A 26,852-nucleotide genomic window follows, 5' to 3' on the forward strand; every position below is an offset into this window, starting at 1 on the left:
AAGTCATTCACCCCTCATAACTACCATCTTGACAACACACCCCTTAGAGTTGATCCAGTATTCAGGGACATGGGTACACACATAGAATGTAATCCATCCTTTGACTGCCATCTCTCTAAGGTATTGAAAAGATCATTCTATGTTATACAACTTATAAAGACAGGTATGGCATCTAGGCCCAAGGATGTCATTGTTCCACTATATTCAGCATTTATCAGATATATTATTTGGTACAATGCCCCCTTTGGTATGTACTAAACAGGCACATCCAACAATTGGAACATCCACAGACATTCCTCACTAAAAGAATACAGGGAGTAAGTAACATGCGCTGTGCAGATCATCTCATAGTCTTATCCCTGTATTTTCTCTCCTAAAGGCTGTTGAGGAAGATCTATGCCTGACATACAAGGCATTGTTAGACCCCATGCTGATGGACCTCCTGCACAGAAAACAAACAGCACCAGAATTACCCACTCTAAAATCTAAAACCTTGCCTGTGATATAAATAGGACCCGCTGGTGAGAGTACCCTGTCTCTGGAACAGGGTCCCCATCCATGTGAAGCAGAGTTCCTCCCTAAACCAATTAAAGTGTAACTTGGACAATTGGATGGAAAACAGGAAATTAATCTCTGGTTTGACACTTATGTCTCTAATGGACAAAGGCAGCCTGTAAATTGTTCATATCCCAGTTCCCTGCTTGTAAATGCTTCATCTTCCAAGCACCTACTTACACTTATCAAGGGTACCAGAACTTGTCAGAGATTTAAGATGCATGGCTAGGCTTAAAAGGGCCCTTGTTGTCATTAGCCTAGTATACACCTATGATTCTACGAATCTACAATTGGTTTGAATGCTTCTTTTGGGAGAACTGGAGGGTTTTCAAAACTTCTCATCAATAACATTTTGTAGGCTAGCCTATATGAATGGTATGGTAGCTTAAAGTAGGTCAGTAAAATTGTAGAAAAATCGTAAAGGTTTGGAATGCATCCACTTGCTATCATTACCTTACTCTATATGCAGTAAACTACTGTTATGAACTGGACACTTGCCTTTATTACATCCTTGTTTACAAAAACAAAAGTGCTATATTAGTATTAATACCAAAAAGAAGAAGCATGGCATAATTATTTGCAAGTTAATTAGTGTAATTTTTTGAAAATGCATTAGCAAGGAGAAAACAAATGGCAGTAAGTATTTATTTAATTATTTTATCACCTACAGCCAGTTGCAGTACTCACAAAGCTGGAAACCAAGTTTCAAATAAGAAAGCAAATGTATGTTCTAGTGTTTTATCACTAAAATGTGATGCCTGTCTTAGATATGTATGGAGCACGCTGATAACGACCCTTGGCCTCCACTAATGTCTTATCAACCTGACCCTATCCTTGCCCATCTTTTCTCACCCCCCCAATTTATTTTACATAGCCACATTAAAGCATATTACCTACCTAGCTGTATGGACACTTAAGCAGCTTTCTAGTGATTATTTGGCATACATTTCTTTTTATATTGTTCTCTCAGATATAGCTATCTCTTGTACTTCTGGTGCCTTGTCTGTTTACCTACTCCGGGTATTTTCTTGGCTACAGACTTTGTATCTTCTGCCTACTTAATAGAGTGTCTTCTTGCTTACAGCTCTTACCTTTTCTTCTTATCAGGCTGATTTTCTGCCTTGGTGATTGTTTTCTTGATTTTAACAGCTTTTGAAATTGGGTGCTACCTGCTCCGTTTACCCTCCGCTTACCTCTGGGATCAATCCACTCCCCTACCCTACCCCCATTCCCACCCATCCCCACATCAATTATATATATACTTCCAGACACCACACTCCCATCCCTATCTACCAATCACAGCCCTGCTACAATTGTAACTATTTTACAAATGGACTCTACCCTAGTACCCTCCCTTACATATCGCATACACTCTAGATCCCTATCACCTATCTTTCACCAGTTAAGTAACCCCTTATTATTCTCTTTACTCTCTATACCTCCATTATAAGCAAGATGCCCATCAACATATGACGAGGCATCCTCTCACTCTCCTTCACTGCTATTCTGTACCTATTATCCTACTCTACTTCCATCCCCCAAACTTATACTTCCTGTCCAAGATCTCCCTCCCTGCCCAGACAACCTTGCACTACTTGCAACAGCTTCTCCAATATCTCCCCATGTTTATTTAACTACCATACTTTTCTCCCAACTAAACTAAAGGACACCACAGTTACCCCCACAGTAAAATTTGATCTTAATCCACTTCACAGGCCTTACCTTCAAACCATATATTTCACAATACAAACAATTCTTCTTCAGTTTCTCACCCAGTCAGGTGATATTCACCCCTATCCTGGTCCAGCTAATTCTCCTTCCAACCTTCAAACATCAAATACCCATAAATTATTTATCACTACAATAAATGTTCGAAGCACCTGTAACAAAATCACTGAATTCCATGCCTGACTTTCTCTATACTCCCCAGATATTGTGGCACTCATAGAAACCTGGTTAAAACTACATATATCTGACATGGAAATAATCCCTCTAGGATATGACATACTTAGAAATGACTGCCTCCTCAGAAAGGGTGGAGATGTTGCACTAATTTACTGTGACTCCTTAACTAGCACTCCTTTCTCCAAACCTGTTTCCACCTTTGAAAACATAGAACTCCTACCAACTATACTCCATATCAAGAAAAGAAAACAAATATGCATTATCATACTTTATATTCCCTTAGGTCAAACTATACCTATTATAGAAGATTTTCTATCCTGGACAACACAGAACATTGCTATGGAAACCATCATTCTGGATGATACTAATATAAACTGGCAATCTCTCATCTCTAGCTACCCATCTAATAGTATAAACTTATATAAGTTTACCCAACTTATAACAGTCCCAACACATATAGTAAACAAACAAACTAAATCAACCCTAGACTGGATACTTGTCACACACCCTCAGAAATATGCCCATACAGGAACCCTCCCTAATATCTCAAGTGACCACTTACCCGCGTTCACCCATACAAAAATTCCATTTGTACAGGACTTCTAGAAATCTTACCCATTTTAGTCAAAGGACTCTTATAGATACTTTAAAAGTCCACAATTGGTACCTATTAAAAATCTTCCTCTGGATGACGCTGTAAATTAATTCAACAATGTCTTTCTTACTACACTCAACAGCCTAGACCCCATGCAAACTAAATGAATTAAGCATAACCATGTCCCATGGCTTACAATACATACTAAACAGACTCTCATTGCTAGGGATAAAGCCTGGAATGAATGTCACAAAAATAGAACCCTACAATGTGAAATAAAATACAAACAACTTCATAACAATGCCAAAAACTAGTCATTACTGACAAGAAAAATTATTTCTCCACTCAACTAGACTCCAGAAACAGCAACCCCAAAAACTTTTGGAAATCTATTTCCTCACTCCCCAATCCAGGTACTCAGCAAAATCCAACACCAGCTCCTGAAAAAGCTCCACAAGAAACTGCCAAACCCTTTAACACTGACTTCATTGAAACCATTCAAAAACTCATCAGTGATTTCTCTACTCAAACTAACTTTAACTCTAATAGTTCAGAAAGAAACACAGATCTCTCATCTCTTAAAGCTAACTCACTACTCCCTCCTGTAAATGACATTACAAACTGCAGTCCACCCTCCCCCCCCTGTAAATCACACCACGAACTGTAGTCCACCCGCATCAACATTTACAATACAACCTCTGCCTACCTCCCTGATGCATAAATTGATAACTAAACTCAAACCATGTTCCCTCTCCACAGTTAGACTTCCTGCACAATATCTAAAACTTGCTGCAGATGCTATTGCATATCCTGTCAGCATTCTAATCAATCGTTCCATCTCCAAATCATGCGTCCCTCAACTTTGGAAACACTCCATTATAACACCATTACATAAAAGTGGCAACATCAATGATTTCACGAATTACCGGCCCATCTGTATACTCTCCCCTTCATCTAAAATACTACAGAAGTGTATCCATAATCAGTTGTTAAAGTATCTCACCAACAATAACCTACTTGCCCCCACCCAACATGGATTTCACCCTGCCCACAATACAACCACAGCCCTATTGTCTCTCACCAATACTGTAAACAAAGCTTTAGATGCTAGTCTTCTAACTTCAGTTATTTTAGTAAACCTGTCTAAGGCTTCTGATACAGTACCACACCCTAAACTACTAGTACAGCTCAAATCCCTAAACTGCTCTCCACACACTGGCTTGGTTTTCCATCTACCTTTCTGACAGAAAACAGTATGTCAAATGGCAAAGCAAGCAATCTGAGTATCTCATAACCAAAACTGGAGTTCCCCAAGGGTCCATTCTTGGCCCATTACTATTTAACTTATTCATTGATAACCTTCGTAAAGCATCCCATCTAAGTACTCTCATTCAATACGCAGACGATTCAACAATAATCACCTCCGCCAACAACCTATCAGACCTCCAACTTGTAACACAAAAAGCCTTCACTTCTGTTGAATCCTGGCTAAACAACACCCAACTTCTACTCAAGCCAAAAAAATCTAAACTCTTAATATTTTCAATAAAACCTCTGACTCAAGACTTCAACATCTTTTCCGAAAACAATACTAAAATTGAGCTAGTAAAATCATCAAAACTTCTGGGTATTATAATTGATGACAAACTCTCCTTTTAAAATCATATTCATAATACAATCAAGAAACCCATTTCAAACTTGGTAAGCAGTAAAGCAGTACAGGCAAAGGCTCTTTACTGATACACCCGCCAAGATAAAACTGGCTAACAGTCTACTCCTCCCTACTCTTCTATAGGGTACCCCCATTTTTATTAGCCTACACACTACTCTCAAGAACAAATTACAGTCCTGCTACTACAAAATAGCAACATTTGCCACTGGTATGCCAACCAGAACACACCACTGCCAAGCCTTAAAATGTTTAAACTGTCTTGAATGTTCCCACTATCTACAATACGTCCAAATAATACTCACACACAAATTACTAAATAACCCTGACTTTTCCCATCTCTTCAAACCATGCTACAAATATACACCCTAACTAGACATCTCAGGTCTCCTAATAAACAACTCCTAAGCATATCAAAACCCAACAAACGTACAGGACAAAGTCTTTATTCCTTCTCCATTGCCAGGAATGCTCTACCCTCTTCTATCACTCAAACAGATTCCATCAACGCTTTCAAAACTGCACTAAAGTGCTATTACCTTGATAATCAAACATGTTCCTGCAACAACTGGCCTAAACCACCATGACTACAACAAACTCAATAGAAACCACCTAATAACGTTCCTTAATTATTCAAATACCAGTTTTCACTCTTCCCATGTTATAGTTTGGTCTTAGACATACTCTTGCTACTTGGACTACCTTAGCAGCATAGTAGATTAGCCCTATCCATTGATTGTCTAACTTTATGACAGAAAAAAAAAACAGGGAATATATTCTGTACGTACCTTTGTAATTGATGCTTATGCTAAATAGCAGATGATAGAATGCCTCTCTATTCTTTGCAACTGTATTGTGAGCTTATATAATTATTATGTTTTGCCTCATTGCAACTGTTCATTGTTTAGTTTATATATGTGTATATATATATATATATATATATATATATATATATATATATATATATATATAGATATATATTCTATATTCTTGCTGATACAATGATATGCCATTTTTATAACTTGCATTTGGAGCATTTCTCCCAGGGCCTCCACTGAAAATGGATCACTGATCCAGTGGACTTTCCCGGTTATCAAATGTCAATAAATAAATAAATAAATATATAAGTAGACACTCTTGGTTTGTGTTGGGCTCTCTATGCATTAAATTTGGGAAATCATTTTGGTGTATACAGGAAGAAGGCAAGTCATGATGTGGACATTCAGCCAAGAGACTGATGTCTTGTGTGGGAGAAGATCTGTAAGAGCCAGGCACGATTTTTGAAGAACGTAAGAAAGTGGCACTGAATCAATGAGGGTCATGGCAATTGGCATGACACCTTGATGCTATGCAAAAATGGGAAAAGGAGGTTTGTGATAATGAAGATTATGATGAGGAACCACAGTTATTTATTGTATCAAGAAGGTAAATACATTCTGGCTGGCTCCTGTAGTCTCTCATAGTTAGGAAACTGCTTTGAACATGGCACAGGAGGAAGGTTATCAGTGTCTTTCTGGTTGCCCAGAAAACTGTATTGTCCACTTGCGTGTTTGTAATCACACATTACAGCTTGTTCCAAACATTATAGAATAGTGTTGGGTTCCATCATTCATGCTTATGCACCCTGCCAGTGTCAGGTTTCCCCTCCATTGTCATGTCAGTGATTATACATTATGGCTCAGATTCAATAAACTCCATGCAGGAATAGAGCTATCCCTGCACGGAGTGAACAGTGTCCATTTCCACATAGCCTTAACAGCAGCGCAGCTTGCATATTCATGAAGGCACGCTACAGCTAAGGCTAAGTGGACACGAACACTGCTGAGTGAGGGGGGCATGTTTTAGTAGTGCCCGCACATCCAGCACTCCCCCTGCATTCTGAAAGTGCCACTTTCTAAATGCTTTCAGTGTCTGCAGACAGTGAAAGCACTAAATGTAAATAGGAAGCAAAGCAGGGGGTTTGTAACAGGTATTGTCACACACCCTCTGTGTTGTCAAAGTGCCATATGGCACTTTCTAAGCTTTCAGTGTCGGTGGACACTGAAATTATGAAATGTAAATAGGAAGCATTGCAGGGGATGTGTGATAGGTACTGTCACACATCCCCTGCATTGTCAAAGTGCCGTATGACACTTTCTAAGTGCTTTCAGTATCTGCGGACACTGAAAGCAGCTAATTAGATAGGAAGCAATACAGGGGCTGTGCGACAAGTACTGTCACACACCCCTTGCATTGTCAAAGTGACATGCGGCACTTTCTAAATGCTTTCAGAGTCTGCAGCCACTGAAAGCAGCTAATTAGATAAGAACATTCCTCTCAACTGTACAGATTTTTGCAGAATGTCCAGATTTTGCCTCATATTTTTGGTTTGTTTCTCATAAAATTGTGGTTTTCTGGCAAATCAGTGAGGGCTGAAGTCAGAAAATAATGAAAGTCATTTGAGTGTCAGACTTCATGCTCTTCAGAAAAGTCATACTAATGCAAAACCTGTTGTGCTATCTTGTAAGAACAATATTTATAATATGTACCTATTTTCAGGCCTTTGTCCCCCCATTATTTATTGCTTTGTCCAAATGTATTGCTATAACAGGTTAGGAGGTATGGATAAGAAGCAATGCAGAGGGTATGTGACAGGTACTGTCACATACCCCCTGCATTGTCAAAGTACTGTACAGCACTTTCTATGTGCTTTCAGTGTCCGCAGACACTGAACACAACTATTTAAATAGGAAGCAATGCAGGGTGTATGTGACAGATACTGTCACACACACACCCTGCATTGTCAAAGTGCCATACAGCACCTTTAACATGTCCCAACCTCTCAGAGCAAAAAACTGGCCAAAGCCTAAAATGATGGGGGACAACTAGGGACAGATCAGAAATATTGCATGGGGGACAACTAGGGACAGATCAGAAATATTGCCCTTATAAACTTAGAAAGATGAAAGAGGAACAGTGTTTGTATTAATATAGCAATATGTAGGGAAGGATTAGAAGTCTGAAACTCAAATGCATGCCATTATGTAGTGACTTCAATCCTGATATGCCCCATACAGACTTAGACAGTTGATAGAATGACAGGTAATGCATTACCAAATATGACTTATATGTAGTATTGATACATGTAATTAAAGAGCACTTATTAATTTTTTTCCACGCTAAGTTAAGTTTAAGCATAGCTGAGTGGGTTTGTGCATTACAGCCCTCTGCTCAGCATTGCTTAAACATCTCATAGGAGGTAAATAAAAATGTATAGCTACTATCCTTAATGATGAGATAGTTTAGCGGTTAGAGTCCCTGCTTTGTATGCAGGTGTTCACGGTTCAAGTACCAAGAGAGGCCCTTTTTTCTACATGGGAAAGCATTGTTAAAAATATTTTTTATGTTAAATTATGTAGTAATTGATATTTGTTACCCAATGTAGTGTGGCTGGTCCAAAATGGAAGTGTGAATGCATATAACATGTGAAATCACCCATGTATACACAAGTGTTCCATACAGTATAGTCACACCCTAAGGTAATGAAATGAAAGCACATAGGGGGATGTCATGCAAAGTAAATCATATACGCTTAATAATATGTCAGTAATGATGAATTAATCTACAATCCTGATATTTTTTAAAATGAAAATTGAGCAAAACTAAGCAGTGCTCAGCTATGCTTAGCCGGTTTAAGTATTGCTCAGATGTAATTTCTAAGCAGCAGTTAGCTCAGCTAAGCGGATTTGTGCACTGTTAAGCAGTGCTCAACATTTACCCCTTTAAGCACTGTTCAACTCATCTTAGCAGATTTGCCCACCACTTAGCTTAGCATTTTCAAAATGCTCCAATGACAGCAAAGGGCAGGATCATGGCCTTATTTAAACTGTGCAGGTGGGAATAGAGCCAGAACCTGTTGTAGCTTGATCTATGCAAGAACTATGTCAAGTGTTGGAGAGGACTCACACTTTCAGGTGCAGTGCTGGGGCATTTTGGAGTCCAAAGTCATGGCTGGGCTCCTTGTATCAAACCATGATGACAGACTTCTGCAGGGCCAGTACTAGGGCTCACAGTATAAAGCGGAGGCCTGGGACCATCTGGCATGTGACCTCACCAGTGCCACTGGTATCCCCTGAACTGGTGAGCAGATACAGCATCACTATGTTGACCAAAAGTGGAGGAAGGTGGTGCTTTTGGCCCAATGGATCCAAGATGCTCAGGACAACCATGCTTCAGCAGTTTGTAAGTATCTCAGATATAGGTTTATTAAATTCTAGCCTGAGTATGTGGTTGACAGGTATGCATAATGTTTGTTTCTCATCCCTACAGTTGCAGCAGAGAGGGCTAGCAATATTGAGGCCCATGCTGACAGACTGACATGGATGCGCTGACCAGCTGGTGAGTACAGATCTATCTTGCAATATATAGTGCCATAAAGTATAAGGAGTATATTATTTACTGCCAGTAGGTATAATGTGTACTGTGTCTAATGAATAAATGATGTTTGTCACACTAATATTGATCCACAGGATATTCATTAATAAAAGTGTCATTTCACTCTAACAAAGATGTATAACACAAACTGTTGTGTTTACTCTGGTATGTTGTTGTAGAAATAGAATGTGTACAGATTCTTCACAACAAATATGGTGTTGATAGCATGAATTAACTGAGGCTGTTCTGATAACCAGCTAGTATGCAAAACAGTAGAATATGGAGCTGTAATACAAGATATAAAGTAAATATGTAATATTGTATGCACTAAGATCTGAACCCTGAATAGTAATGTCTGCAGTATTATAGTGTGTCCCCTGCAGCATTGCATTCTTGTGTTAACCTCTGATTTCCAGATTGTATCATTTCAAATGATTAATACACAGTACAATAACTATCTGGCATGCATGAATGTCAGGATTACAAGGTCAGACTGTCTAACCCAGAGGGTATTAGGCAGCAATCAGTCAAAGAGGGGACATCAGTTTCCCAGTAGCTCAGTGTGATGAAAAATAGCCCTGTTGCTCATTTTAGCACAAGCAGACATGGTTTGAATCCAGTGAGTGGTACTGAGATGTGAGCATATATACACTAAAAAATCCTGAATAATTGTAGAAGCAGTCAGAAAGTGTTAACAGATAATTTCTCCACAGGTCTTACATGTAAAGAAATGTATTTAGTAGTTGTATGAAGTGTATACTAATACACTGTGCACAACTATTCCACTGTCCAAACTCATATGCCTGCAAATGACAGCAGGATAGTTACATACACCATGCACTCTCCCAGGTACATGTCCCTCAAGTGTCACAATGTCACAGATAGTGGTTATTGTGGCCAATCATCTTGGAGACACAGATAGGAATCCATGGAAATATGCCAGTAGCAGATTCACACAACATCAGTGAAGGGCAACCCTTCTTTGTCAGATATATAACCCTGACATGTACAAGCCCCCTCTAGTAATGTACCCAGAGTTGTTGCAGTGCACCCCGTACCATTACAGGTTGACAGTTTTTAACACATATGTATGTGCTACAAAAGCTATGGGCCATAGGTAGATGTAAAGTGAGGGCAGAACTGTAGAGTATTGAGCAGTGCTGTTGTGAAAAATAGAAGCCTATGCAGTTGTTAATGGACTTTTTTCTCTCCACCCACCCCTCATCTGCATCACTTATTATTTATATATTATGGGCATGTTTTTCTCAAAACCTAATGTTGGGACTTGTGTTCTATTATTGTTTATATATGTAATTGTTTGCATATTAACATACCTTGTTCAAATATTATTGTTGATGGCCTGTCACCATCAATGTAACTGGCATGCTGTTTCAATGTTTACTGTTGTTCCATTTAGGCATGTGTTTTGTTTGCTATGCAACCATTTCAAATCTGTTAGTTTGGGTTAATTGGAACACCCACACATGCTGCTATAACTAATTTTGAAATGTTTTGTTCATGACTAATATATCTTGGATAACCTCAACACCATAGCATGTTTGGGAAGGCAGATCCCAGCAGATCCACCTGTCTGGCCTCATATGTCTGTGGGAACCAACCTGAAACTTCTTCACCTTTGGGTGAAACCACCTCAAGGGATGGGGCCCATTCCTCCTGGGCATGGGCATGGGCATGGAGAGGAGCCTGTCACTCGCTGCATGTTCCAGGGTATGGTGTACAGCATCCCCTCCAAGTTGGACAGACAGCTGCACCAAATGAAGGGCCACATAGCATACCTGGAGGAGAAGGATGCCCCTATTGTTCAGCTCCCAGCACAGCCATCTTTGGGGCCTTGAAGGTGTAGTGGCGCCTGCCCATGAGTGGGGACCTAAGTCCCACTGTATCCATTGTGGGGCTCATGGGCCACTGATTCCCAACCACCCTCCCTGTCCAAGGTGTTTACCCCCCTTCATGTGTCATATAACACCCCTATCTGCTGTCTTGTGTGTCTTGTCTGTCTGTGAATACAACCGATCCTACTCAACCTACCTCCCCAAACGCGTTTATATTACCTTGTTGAAATTTTACTGCATCAAAGCAATAAATGTTGAACACAATTGATCGATGCAGTAAAATATCAAACTAGTATAAAAAACAAAAAAGAACCAAAAAAAAACCTAAAGAGCATGGGCAGAGGGGCAAGCTCCCCTGCACCCCCCACACTCCCGTTACTTAAATATACCAACTCAGAGACCGCACTACATTGAGGTAAATGGAAATCTCCCCCTACGGAGATTTCCATTTCCCGGGACGATATTCTTCATTTCCGATATTGTCGTGCCAACAATATCAGATTCGATATTGTCAGCTTGCGACAATACAATATAGACTCCCCCCAAACATACCTACAGCCCTTCCATAACATCCCACTCTCAACTTAATAAAAAAGGGCATATGTCTTGCAAAATATCATTGCCCCATACATAGCTCTACATTATACCCCCATGTCCAGTGACATAAATCAATCAACACTCAAATTACTCTACAAATGTATGTTGCCAAATGTGTGTTGCCAACACCCCTCCCTGTGGGGTATGATGCTGTAAATTCCAAATTCTTCACATCAGTCACAACTGTTGATGCAGTAGGAATGTAGAGCTATGATCCTTTTTGACACCCATTCTGCACATCCCTAGCTGGTTTTCCTAATGTTTTACCCCCTGCTTTCCCTCATTTCCCCACTTCCCTATCAACCTTTTTTATTTTCTTTATTTAAAATGAGTGCGGGTGTAAGTGCCTCTAAGTGAAGCTAAGAGGACTTAACCGTCTGTTAGCATCGCTTAGCTTCACACAAAACCATGCACACCACTTACAACTACTTAAAAATGTTTTAATCACTCTGACTCCATCAGCCCTTGTTCTGCTCAGCAACAAAAAAATCAGCCCTGCCAACACTTGAACCAAAGATGCTGTGCACTACAATCACAGCAGTGTACCACTATGTCTGAGTTGTGAGGATTTGCAATGCTTTTACAAACATATCATGCATTCTTGTCATTTAACCTTAATGAAAAAAGTCAACACCTTCAAGTCTTGAACACAGGAACCTGTGAGGTCTGAAACACAAATGATTATCATCATTTACTGATGTCAATGCTCACATCATACCAGTGATTTGTCAGAAACCCACAACTGTTATGGGGAACAGACCAAACATATGAGCCACACATCACAACAGTGTATAGATATCTGGACAGTGGAGATGTGTGACTGCAGTCATATAACAGAAGGGAAAAAAACACTGAGAACTGCTAACCATTTCACCCAGCACCTTCTGAACTACAGTCACACCAACATGACACTACCCCAAATCAACTCTGGGAAATTACTCATGCATTTGCAAATGTATCATGCACTACAGGGATGTAACTGTAGGGGAAAGCAGACATTGGTGAGAAATTGCTCACCCAAAACCATTTGCACCACAGTCACAGCAACATACCAGTACCCCAACTTAACTCTAGAGTATAACAACTGTTTGAACAAACATATCCTGATTGCGAGTCACATACTACACTGACATATTCTGCCCCAAATCACAGCCTACTGGGAATCCTGAGGTGTTACAGGACATTTCTCAGTCCGCCCCTACAAACATATACACCTGATAGTCCATTGGCTACTGTAGCAGCATGCAGAGTCAGATAGAAAAGGATCTATGAAACCCACATCTGCCACTCTCCCTACACAGACCAACAAACATTGACACACTACACTGCTACACAATCTTGACAGTCTGTTAACAATGGCCAGACATACATAACTCTCAGCTGTAGAGATTTCCACACAATGTCCAGGGTGGGGGACCATATTTATGTCCACTAATGCATACCACTTCTTGGAGTCTTCTAAGCCACTGGAATGATATCAGGAGTGAAGTCACTAAATCATGATATACCATACTTCTGAACCCCTTACTGCAAGACATCCAGACAAAGCCAGACATGCATGGGGGACAGGGGGCTGAAAAGAGAGACATATCTCACATAATGGTGTTAGAAACTGAAGCAGTTGCTGGTGTTACATGGTGTGTTGTAACATAACATCCCTGAAGGATATGATATCTGAAACACAAATGAATGTCAACATTTACTGACTTCAATCCTCACATCATCCTACTGATTTCTCAAAACAAGAAATTGTCTGAGGAGCAGACCAAACAAAATAGGCAAACCTCTGGGCATTCTGTGGACATCTGGACAGTTGAGAGGTATGTCAGAGACATATAACTGTCAGACATCAAGTCACTCAGAAAATGCATGTCGAGACAAGCCCTGTTAATCTAGCAGTCTTTTATGTGTATAACAGCAATACTTACATACAATCTGTACCCAATTCTGGAACTTTGCCCCCCACTTTTTTGGGCTGTCTCCACATTTCTTGATCTGAGAGGTATGCCTACCTGCCTTCTGTGAAGCTGTAGCCCCCACACCTCCATAATGTTCTTCTCATAGGCAAGGAAATAGGGCAAGGCCCACATGAAGGACTTAATTAAAGCACTGTGTTGCTAAGGCATTGGCTAATGAAAAAACAACACAGCTACTCTGGATGCAAGTAGCAAGCGGGAGACACCAATTGGTGCACAGGCCAACTGCTCATGAGAATTACCTACAAAAGGCAAGCTGCTGCCTATGCAAGACAGGTCTGAACCCGTCTACACAAAGACACACAGGGGCTACACAAACCTAAACATTTGCGTTATTCTGAGGAACTTCTTCAGCTCTATAATAGGTATGTCAATCAATTAAGCATGTAATGGAATGCAGAAGGGAAGATGCAATAATGTGAAATAGGAAGTCAAACACTAGGTCGCAACAAGACTTGCTGGGCTCACATGTTGCTGTCCAGCACCTCTGGCCAATGAGTAACCCCTGCAAAGATTAGCTCATGTATGACTACTACTGGAGTGTCTGTTGTCCAGTACTGACTTTGATACTGCTAGGCCAGCTACCTGGGATGTTGTAAATATTCATATGTCACCTGTGAATGCTACTATGATACACATGCTTGTCTTACAAATGTAAGAGACTTATATAGGGTATGTGCATAGTAAACAACCGACACAAAAGTGTGTGTTGAACTGTATGTTATATACTGAGCTCATACATTTCAACGGTCCAGAGTGTTGCAGACTGACCACATATTTACCTCATATTTGTAGTCAATGCCTCATACAGTAGTGTATTGTCTGGCAAATCACTGGCAACCCAGTAAAGACTGAAGTCATAACATAATAGCATACACTTGAATGTCAGATGTCATGTCCTGCAGAGTATTCCTGTGAATGCAAAACTGTCTTTGTTAGCAACTAAGTGTGTTGCAGGTAGATATATGAAGTGTCACTATTTTCTGACCTTTACCCACCGTTGATGTGTACTTTTGTGCAGATTTCTTGCTCTAACAGGAGCTAGGGGTCTTAGCATGCAACTCATGTCATTGCAAGCGTACCATCTCCTGGAGGATACTGACATTTGTGCAGTAACTGATACATGTTTTGCAGAGGAGAGCATAGGTTCATAGATTAGTACTAAGCTAACTGCCCTTGCGAGCCATTTTAAGCCTAGCCAATTGTCCCTTGAGAGACTCAAACCCTGCACCTTGTGTTTGCAAGGCAAACACCTTAACCATTAGGCCACCCTCCCAACCCCATTATTCTGAGGAACTTCTTCAGCACTATAACAGGTATGTCAATCAATTAAGCATGTAATGGAATGCAGAAGGGAAGATGCAATAATGTGAAACACTAGGTCGCAACAAGACTTGCTGGACTCACATGTTGCTGTCCGGCACCTCTGGCCAATGACCTTGCCAGGTTACTCATTCCACCATACGTTTAGACCCCAAATGAAGATCTGCAAAGCCATATGAGGTGGAGTTTTAAATATTATCAAACACATGCACACATCCAGGATGGCCAAACAGTATGATGCATGGGAGACATCCCAAGTGCAGTAAACTGTTGACAAAACATGTACTCGAATCATAGCTAGCTACAGACCTGCAACCATGGCTCTGCACACCCACTACACTTATCTGGACTTGCTTGAATCTGTCAAGATTCAACCGTCTACCCTGCTCCTGGGTGACTTTAACTACCCAACCATAGTGTGCATGACCTATTCTACCTGAACATGAATGCACAGATATACCTCAGTTTTGTCAGTGGCAATGCATTGGATCAGCTGGTCAACAGTTCTACGACAGGTGAAAATATCCTGTACCTGGACCTAAATAACATGAGTAGCCACTGTAGCACTCCTACAGTGTCATCTTCCTTGGTAAGATCTGACCACATAGCCATTGTTGTTGAGGTCACCATCTCCCCTGCCCCCTCCCTTCTTGTCAGGGTCAAACAAAAGAAAACTTTCCAAAACTGACTATAAATCTCCTCAGAGCAGGTAGAAGTGGCTTTACAGCCACCATCTCATCAGTTGGAACTAGCAGTAGTGTCCAAGCCTACACCACAATACTATGTGAGCACCTACATAGCTGTATGGACTCAGCAATACCTGACAGGACAAAATCATCTCCCTCAAGGTAGGGTAAACCTCTGTGGTGGACAACAGCAATACACAAATACCATAATAGGTGGAAATAATTGCCGGACAGGGCCAAGAAGGAGCAGGTGCCTAATTGCAAGTAATGTCACCTTGTTCTGAACAAGCAAATAAGGCAAAAGGTGAATTACCCTAAGGCTATCTTTGAGTGCAAATTGTACACATACACCAAGACCAGTCACTAGGCATTCCACACATATGTTTGTAATCCCAGAGGCAACACCCAAATCTGCTCTGTAGTGGCGGTCAATGACACCACATATGTTCATAGGTTAGTACTAAGCTAACTGCCCTTGTGAGTCATTTTAAGCCTAGCTAATTATCCCTTGTGAGACTCAAACCCTGCACCTTGTGTTTGTAAGGCAAAAACCTTAACCATTAGGCCACCCTCCCAGCATACACATACCTTATAGATATAAACGAAAAGCAAAACGGCTATACAGGTAAAACCCAGTATATAAAAAAAGAGAGGTATATGAGAGAAAACACTATACCGGGTACCACACAATAACGTCTTTATTTAAACAAAGTAAAAAGGAGAGGAGCTTTCGCAACCTTTTGCTCCATCAGACAAAGAATTAACTGTTCAACTGCTTGTTTTATATCAGTCTCAGTCAAAAAAATTTTTCAATTAGTGACATCATACAACTTTTGAAAATTTAAAGGCATATATGACAAGAATATTGTAAAATCATATGAATATAAAATATATACAAAAATGTAAAGTATGTTCATATTTATGCATATCTAATTTAAAACAGTTAAATAATCTCATTAAAATGCATATATATAAAAATGCATATAAATAAAATGCATAGTATATTCATATTTATGCATATCTAATTTAAAACAATTAAATAATCTCATAAAAATGCATATATATAATATATATATATAAAAAGAATGCATAATACAAAATATATAATATAAGAAATATATGTATATATATATTTTTATTTTGTGCAAAAAATTAATTGTGTTGAAAGCGTCTAGCTTTAAGAAATGGAACCAGTGATGTACAACCATTTAAGCCTGGATATCTATCAGCATTGAGCTTGATAATCCATCTTTGTTCTCGGCTCTCTGTGAAATTTTCTATATCTCCTCCTCACATTTCTATGTATATGTTGTAAAACAAAGAACTTGAAAGAGTGTGAAGGGTCAGTGTTTAAAACATGTTGAGCAAGCGCAGTAGTAGTTTTGTTATTTCTGATGTCTCTTATGTGTTCCAGTATTCTATCCTTTAAGTTTCTATTTGTTTTTCCTATATAGAAGGCATGACATATTTGGCAGAAACAAAAATAAATAACATCTGTGGTTTTACAGTCTGCATATGAATGAGAGTATAGTGTAAAATTTCTAACAGGATGAATATATGGTGTAGTACTATGAATATGTGTACAAGCAGTACAAGACCTACAAGGAAAAGTACCTTTGCGTCTGGAGTTATAGGTAGTTTTTTTGACGTCTTTATTGCACAATTGTTGTTTTAATGTTAGATTATTTCTTAAACTGAAACTAGGTGCATTACCAATAAAAGAATGTAAACAAGGAATCTCATGTAAAATGTGCCAATGTTGTTTAATAATATTAGTATACTGATTAACATTACTAGCATACTGAAAAAACGCTCTAATGCTATTATTTTGTGTATTATTTCTCAAATTACTGCTATCTGACGTAATAGAATTAGAAGATTGAAAGTACGCTTTACATTTAGAGTCCCTGAGTGTCCACGCATCAGAAATAGTTCTATCTATTTCATCCATATGATATCCTCTTCTTAAAAAATCAGTTTTCAATTTATTCAAAGCTAGTACTGCATCATTATCATTGTTGTGTAATCTTAATGTTCTGTATACCTGCCCCTTGAGCACATTTCTTGGAATGTGTCTAGGATGCATACTGGTTTTGTGAAGGTATGTATTTGGATTGTATATGTATATGGATTCTTATCAGAAGTCTGCCACCAATGCGTCCCATAGTCTCAGGCACTGGTTGGTGTACCGAACCACTGTCTATTTATGTTGAAAGTACACTGCATGTGCTCTTAGACAAATGTGAAAATATTTTAAGAGACACCAGAATGTTTCTAGAGAAATTACATAATAGAATTGAAAGTTTATCAGATATTAATGACTTTGCTCTTGTTACTACGGATATAGAGTCATTGTTTACAAGTATCCCGAATACATGGGGCATTAATATAATTAGAAATTTTCTTACAAGAAATAACTGCTTCACCAATGAAAAAGTACAACTTATATGCAGTTTGTTAGAGATTATTCTGGAAAATAATGTTGTATATTTTGAATAACAATTCTTTCTGCAACAGATCGGCATTGCCATGGGCACACCATGTGCAAATAGTTATGCTAATCTATCTCTTACATTCTGGGAACAAACACATGTCTTTTCTGATAAGAATCCATTTATTAGTCAGCTTTTATGGTATACACGTTTTGTGGATGATGTTTTTTATTATGGAAAGGCAATATATCTGAGCTTATATTATTTATTAACTATTTGCATACAACTACTGATTTTCTGAGATTCACATACAAATTTTCTACATCTGAGATTGATTTCTTAGATGTACATATAATCAAATCAGAGTTGACAGGTTTTACCAGCAAAATTTTTCACAAACCCACGAAGAAAAATACATACCTTCACAAAACCAGTATGCATCTTAGACACATTCCAAGAAATGTGCTCAAGGGGCAGGTATACAGAACATTAAGATTCCACAACAATGATAATGATGCAGTACTAGCTTTGAATAAATTGAAAACTGATTTTTTAAGAAGAGGATATCATATGGATGAAATAGATAGAACTATTTCTGATGGTTGGACACCCAGGGACTCTAAATGTAAAGCGTACTTTCAATCTTCTAATTCTATTACGTCAGATAGCAGTAATTTGAGAAATAATGCACAAAATAATAGCATTAGAGCGTTTTTTCAGTATGCTAGTAATGTTAATCAGTATACTAATATTATTAAACAACATTGGCACATTTTACATGAGATTCCTTGTTTACATTCTTTTATTGGTAATGCACCTAGTTTCAGTTTCAGAAATAATCTAACATTAAAACAACAATTGTGCAATAAAGACGTCAAAAAAACTACCTATAACTCCAGACAAAGGTACTTTTCCTTGTAGGTCTTGTACTGCTTGTACACATATTCATAGTACTACACCATATATTCATCCTGTTAGAAATTTTACACTATACTCTCATTCATATGCAGACTGTAAAACCACAGATGTTATTTATTTTTGTTTCTGCCAAATATGTCATGCCTTCTATATAGGAAAAACAAATAGAAACTTAAAGGATAGAATACTGGAACACATAAGAGACATCAGAAATAACAAAACTACTAGTGCGCTTGCTCAACATGTTTTAAACACTGACCCTTCACACTCTTTCAAGTTCTTTGTTTTACAACATATACATAGAAATGTGAGGAGGAGATATAGAAAATTTCACAGAGAGCGAGAACAAAGATGGATTATCAAGCTCAATGCTGATAGATATCCAGGCTTAAATGGTTGTACATCACTGGTTCCATTTCTTAAAGCTAGACGCCTTCAACACAATTAATTTTTGCACAAAATAAAATATATATATACATATATTTCCTATATTATATATTTTGTATTATGCATTCTTTTTATATATATATATTATATATATGCATTTTTATGAGATTATTTAATTGTTTTAAATTAGATATGCATAAATATGAATATACTATGCATTTTTATTTATATGCATTTTTTATATATATGCATTTTTAATGAGATTATTTAACTGTTTTAAATTAGATGTGCATAAATATGAACATACTTTACATTTTTGTATATATATTTTATTTTCATATGTGTATTTTACAATATTCTTGTCATATATGCCTTTAAATTTTCAAAAGTTGTTTGATGTCACTAATTGAAAAATTTTTTGACTGAGAGTGATATAAAACAAGCAGTTGAACAGTTAATTCTTTGTCTGATGAAGCAACGAAGGTTGCGAAAGCGCTCACCTCTCCTTTTTACTTTGTTTAAATAAAGACGTTATTGTGTGGTACCCGGTATAGTGTTTTCTCTCATATACCTTATAGATATAGCCAACCTGCTGCAGATAGGGTAAGTGTAAACATCACCCCCGTGTCCCCCCATCGGTACACATGGACATGCACAGCACCTGCCCCCCTCCCCTAATCATCAGGAAGTAGATCCATAATGCCCTCAAACACAACACACAGAAGTCTCCATAGGCTGGATGCCATCCCTGGCTGCATCCTACATGACCTCAGGCATGAGCTCTCAGCTCCATTGCACATTGTAGTCAACCAAAGCCTGAGCACCAGTGTCATCCCATCTGCACAGAGGACAGTCATTGTCATCTCTATACACAAAGGCGGAGCAATCCACTGACCCAATCAGTCATATGCAGATCAGCTTAACTAGCCTGATCTGCAGGGGAATGAAAGGCAATATCAAGGACCTTTTAAACAGGGACATCGGCAACCTCAAAATGCTGCATCCCACACATCGTGGTATTGTCGAAGGGAGATCAGGCCTGTTAAACCTGGTTGACTTCCCTGAAGCAGTTAAACACAAGAACGAGGGGAAGATGGTGCACACTGCCTACCTTCACCTTGCCCAAATCTCTCACAATAATCCCTAGATGGCCATGATACATAAGCCTACACAGCTAGGCATCAACCTGTATGTTACCAGATGGGTAGCTAACTGGCTCATTGATAGCACCCACTTGGTCAAAGTATTTGAAGTCACCTCTAGTAGTAGACACTTATAGAGTGGTGTACCCCAAGGATCATTCTGGGGGCCTCTGCTGTTTGAGATATACATTTCTGAGGTACAAGACAAAACCAGTAGTCTGTGGATGACCAGATTTACAGATGATTATAAGCTGGTCACAGTCTTACATTCCCCTACTGATGTGACCATCTTTCAAGAGGCCCTTACCCAAAGTAATGACTGGTGCAAGGAGCATTGCCTCAAACTGAATGCCAGGAGATGAATCCTTTTCCCTGTTGTGGTAGATGCGATCCACGCTAATTATGACAGTAATAGCAATGTACTGAGCATGTAATCAGGTGTGAGGTGACTTGTACACCAAGGATGGCAGCAACCTGACAGTTTCCCACCATGTGGGCACCATTGTACAGAAGGCTGTCTACATGGCCCATCTCACAAATACTGGTATGTCATCCAGGAACCAGGAAGCCACAGCATCCCTGTACACCACCCTTATCAGATGCATTACCGACTGCAATGTCTCCTTTCGCATTTACCTTGCCAGGCAAATGCAGCAGTTGCATAGACCACAGAGGGTCTGCAACACCTATCCTATACAGATAAGCTGGAAGCCCTGTCCCTTTACTCAGTCTCATACAGACTGCTCCTAGGTGACCTGTGTCTGGCATACAAGGCCATTTCAAACCAGCCTTGATGGCATGTCTGCATATCTATAAGACAAACCCCACTCACACATCACACACACACAAAGCCATCACCTAGTCTGTGACATGTATAGTACTTGTTGGGTGGGTAGGGTAGCGTCCCACACAATACACTGTATGTAAAATACAGTCCATCCCCATGTCTAGCAGATTATGTTTATATCCCTCTTGAAGAAGAAGCTGGACAACTGCATGGGAAATGGAAAAGACACCCCTGGGATCCCATGTGTGTCCCAGCTGGACAGGAGAAACAGGTGCTGGCTTTGAAGGGACATGGGCAAATGTCTGGGCAAGGCTTATGGAGGGCATCCAGACCAATAGCCTGGTATCATCTTATGAAGCTATGCACCTAGTACTTTGAATGTTTCCTGTATGTATTGCAGACTATCCTACAATGTTGTCTGAAATTAACCCCCATGAGTCTAAACTGTGTAGATACTGCAGTGACAGAGTATTCTCCTGTTCCTTCATTTGCTATTATCACATATCATTAAACCTTGTCATTGTGTCTGGTCTGTATAGCAGTAAGTTAGCCTTTACAGTACTTACATATGCACTTGGTGACACTGTATATCACACTCCAATAGCCTTGGTCTTGGTCACACTTACCATTCTCCTAATAGGCTTATCACACAGTAGGATTTGTCACCCTTTGTTGAGTGCTTTACAGTAGCTGTTGAAGAGGTAGATTGTGGCAGTCAGAACTACAGTAAGGTCTGACCTGAAGGGCCCATAGGTGGCAAAGCTGTGCCAGACTTTACCAGGAATGTGTGTGTGTGTGTGTGTGTGTGTGTGTGTGTGTGTGTATGTGTGTGTGTGTATGTGTATCAGCAAACATAATACTGCAGGGCATTAATTTACATACGTTCTCTTCTCCTTGCAGGTGAACATGGGGGTTGGTGTGTCTTCCCCTCACAACCTAGTGTCAGTGTCTTAGCGGACTCTCAAAATGATGGTGGTAATAGTGAGGCACAGGTGGGGTTGTTGGGGCCTGAATATGTGCCATTGGTTGGTATCCCACGTTCACCCACAATATCCCCACACACAGTCAGTATGCCCACACATACCTAGTCCCCAGCAGCCACAGAAAATGGATAGTTGGAGGGTGGTGGCATAGAACAGGCTAGTGTAGTTACTATGGCAAGTGTGAGTGTAGACACTGGCTATAGCCAGAGAGCAGACGAGGTCCCACACAGGCAGATGGACGGGGTGCTTGATGGAGGACTTCTGCCCATCAAACCCTTGTTGCAGGTGCCACAGCAGGTGTCATGAGACAGATGTTATGGTCCATCATGTAGGCACAGGCATGTACTGACTGCAACACCAGATGGATGCTCAGGGTCATGAATGCAACACTTTCTGCCATGCGTAATGACCTCCGCTGCATTTGTGATCCCCTATGTCATTTTGCCAGTGTAGTGGATAGACGGTGAGGTAAGACATTGTCACTGCTTGACCATACAATGTCTGTGCTTGAGCATGTGGTGGGAGTAGGGCATTGGCCAGGTGGACATAGGTCAGCAACATGATCAGCTAAGAGTCCAAGTGGCCATGCACATTCACAGTGCCATAGTGGCAGTACCACCAGCACTAGCAAAGGGAGATTGCTGTCCACACCACACCAGAGCAGCCCATAGCCATATGGTCATAGCCAGTCCCATCAGGGACATGGATTCAGCTGACAGCAGTCACCATCAGGGAGTATTACCGCATCATTCCTTGGGCCTGGTGGTGCCAGTGAGACTCCTGGCAGAACCAGTTCCTTGTGTCCCTGCCTGGAGATGTTGAGCTGTACATCCTGGCATGTATGGACCACTGATGTTCAACACAACCCTGTGTTGGGCATCCACATGGCTTAATTGTGTGCAGACAAACACTCACACATCTCTACCACAGGCTGATCACCACCAGACATGCAAAGCTCCTCTGCATGGCCCAGTTGAACATCACCCTCCAGACACACACACACACACACACACACACACACACACACACACACACACACACACACATATACACACACATGATGTCAACCATATGACCCAGCCTAGGCCTCTGGCAATCCCAGACTACATCCTGTACATGTGATGATACCTGTGCCACAATCCTGTTATCCATACCATCAATGCAGGGGCATGCTCATATGGGTCTGATGCACAGGGTAAATATAGTACAGTGTAGTAATGTAATGCTGTGTAAGGTGCTGTCTGCTGGCAGTAGTTATTGGTACACATCAAGGTATATGTACCTTTTCAGCCATGATGCACTATTGCTGTTAGTACTACTGACTGACTGTAGTGTCTCGTACTCTATTCGGTTTGTGTTCCAGGTGTCTATGTGTCTGCAGGCTGTGGGTCTGCTGACAGTAGCAATGATGAGTATGGTGGAGCAGAAACACAGTGACCTTTTCATAGCCAAGGTACAGCTGTATATGTACATATTTACCGGGTGTGTTTACATGCAACACTGTGTAAGGGACAATTGTGGCAGACAGAGTGACCTTGCATACATACCCTTGACACAGCCAGCAAGCCTTCATGCATTTCACCTGGGTGTTCTGTAGGACTGTAGACTCACACATACAGAGGAGGTTACTTGAGTACTGCCACTAGGTCCCTCAAAAGCTTAGCTGTTACCTTAATTGCAACAGATTCATCTATCAGCACCTGTTGCCCCTGCTATTTTTGTCCCATCCACTTAACCTTCATACAGTTGATGAGGGTATGCCTGCTATTGTATATGACAGGTTTTCGGGTTTGTATTCCTGACACGGTTCTGCCTGTGTTAGTCTAACCTGACAATCACCAGCATATGTGTCTGCTAACTCATATGCATGTCTGGCCTGTCATGCAGTCCTGTACATGGGACAGCTGTCGAAGAGTTGAGCACAGCCTCGACCTGCAAAGTCTTGTAAATGATAGCACTAGATACATAACACAGATAGCGCAGAGGTAATGTAGTATTGCAATGTCTGTCACTACTATTGAAGTGAGTGACAATTGCAAGGGCTGTTGCAATTGCCGATGGTAGGTTCAGAGGCCCTTAACATGATAGAGCCATCTGACACAGACACACACACACACACACACACACACACACACTTACATTTGCCAGGACTGGGATTAGAATCCCTACCTATCTAAATATTTGTACTATAGTGGTACACAGTTATTGCACATGCTAAAGAGTTTATAGGACTGAGGGCTGTCCAAAGGTACTTCTAAGGTGAATAACATCAGCAGGACTGCTAAATAGGGTGCTGGGAAGTGTTGTGGGTGGGGAAGTCCTCAAAATACGTCATCCTACAAACATACACACTTGTACACACACTTATACACTCACATTTGCTGGAACTGGGAGTAGAAACCTTGCCTATCTAGTTATTTGTACTATAGTGTTACACAGCTATCGCATGTGCTACAGAGCTTATAGGGCTGACAAGTGTCCACATGTACTTCTAAGGTGAATGACATTAGCAGGATTGCTAAAGCAAGAAACTGGGAAGTATACTGGGTGAGAATGGCTTAAAACTGTTTCACCTACAAACAAACACACAAACACACACACACACACACACACACACACACACACACACACACACACACACACACACACACACACACACACACACTTATATTTGCTAGGACTGAGATTAGAACCCCTACCTATCTAGTTACTTGTACTATAGTGTTATGTAGTTATCACATGTGCTACAGAGCTTATAGGGCTGACAGGTTTCCAATGGTACTTCTAAGGTGAAAGACATCAGCAAATCTTGTGAAGTAAGGGAATGGGAATTGTAATGAGTGGGAACAGACTTTTAATGCTTACACCTAATGATACACACACACACACACACACACACACACACACACACACACACACACACACACACACACACACATATGCATGCACAAAGGCAGGTGATGTGAAGTTATAACCCCACCTCAGTACTATTACACAATGGAGCTCACCTTCATGCTGGCACGTGCAACTAGTTATGACTGGTATGCCACTGTCTGGAGCAGGGCACCACTCTATGCCATTCAGGGTATCCCTGTGTATGACTCACTCTCTGTGTGTCTCTCCCTCTCTATCACTGTCTCTCTCTCTCTCCCCTACGTCTATGTGTGTGTATGCTTGGCATATTGTTTTCTGTTGCCCATATGCATGTCTGTGTATCACACACAACATATGCAGATATATCACATATGAGCCACCTACAGCTAGCTGAGATTAATCCTATCTGATGGGTGTGTGTAGAGACAGTTAAGGTGTACTTAGCAGTATGTATGCAAAGAAATATAAGCACAATGGAGTTGTATAGTCTGATGTGGGTTCCGACATGGGCTGTGATTCTCTAAGTGTAGGAGCTTGCCCAGTATAACTTTCTATAGTAAGAGTGTGACTCCATTAAAGAGATAGTTGTACTCTGGTCTGGGTTTTTTTTTTTTTTTTTTGCTACAGTCATATCTCTCAACACTAAACAGAAAGTTGCTAGGGGTACAGTTTTTGTTTTTGTGGACATTTTCTGTCATATCTGAAGTGTGACACTAGAATGTATTATGTCGTTACCTAGTGACAGATATCTTCAGATCATCAAAGTGCTTTACCAGAGGAATACAAGATGTATGATGCACAGACCAATATTATGAGCCCAACTATAGAAATTCTTGCCCAAAAAGGCCATTTGAGAGGTGTGGCTACAGCTGTTTGACTGATGAAGCTGTGTAAACAGTCCAGGTGTTTGTCTAGAAGTTTCGTCCAGTCTACATAAACTTGTGTTTTTATTGCAAGTTAGCTGCAAATAATTAAAGACTGATGTTACAAAATAATGACAAGCATTAGTGTTTCAGACTTCATAACCTTCAGACAGTTCCTGCTAATGCAAAACCTGTTATTCTACCAACTTTCTCAGTTTGTAAGAGCAATATTTACAACATGTGCCTATGATTGGGCCTTTGTCCCACTTTTATTGTTGACCTTGTCCAAATGTCTTGCTGTCAGAGGTTGAGAGGTATGGGTGTAGGTATAGAGTGCATTCTACTATGCAGAAGTGTCAATTATATGTGTAGTATATTCCACATAGCACTGTGTGACTTCTAGGTATGTCAGTGGCAGAGCAGTACAGAGTAATGTGGTGAACCACTGACAGACAATTGTGTATAGGTTGATAGGTTGATATGACATTAGTATGGTATTGGCCCTGAAGCCCTTATAACCCATGCAGATGGGAGTGTAGCACATGTTAGAAAATGTCAGCACACAGAACCTCTGTCCAGCAGGGACACAGTTTGAATAACAGGAGTGTATTTTGTGTTTCCCATGCACTTATAGAGGGAGCACATCACTAAGGGTATTGAAGCACTTGGTTTGACGTGGACAGGGAATGTAGTCACAAATGTGGGAGTGTGTGGGACACATATCAGTCACACCAACAAGCCATACTGATATCACAGACCAGGCTGATGCTGCGCCTATGGGTTGATAAAGTGGGCGTTGACTTTCAGATGTGCAACAGTCCCATCAAGGCAGGGTCCGGATTGCCTTGTATGCCAGACAGGGGTCATCTCAGCAGAGTCTGTATGGAATAGGGT

Source organism: Protopterus annectens, chromosome 1.part1, assembly GCF_019279795.1.
Source record: "Protopterus annectens isolate FY-2018-M chromosome 1.part1, PAN1.0, whole genome shotgun sequence".
In the NCBI taxonomy this organism is placed as follows: Eukaryota; Metazoa; Chordata; order Ceratodontiformes; family Protopteridae; genus Protopterus; species Protopterus annectens.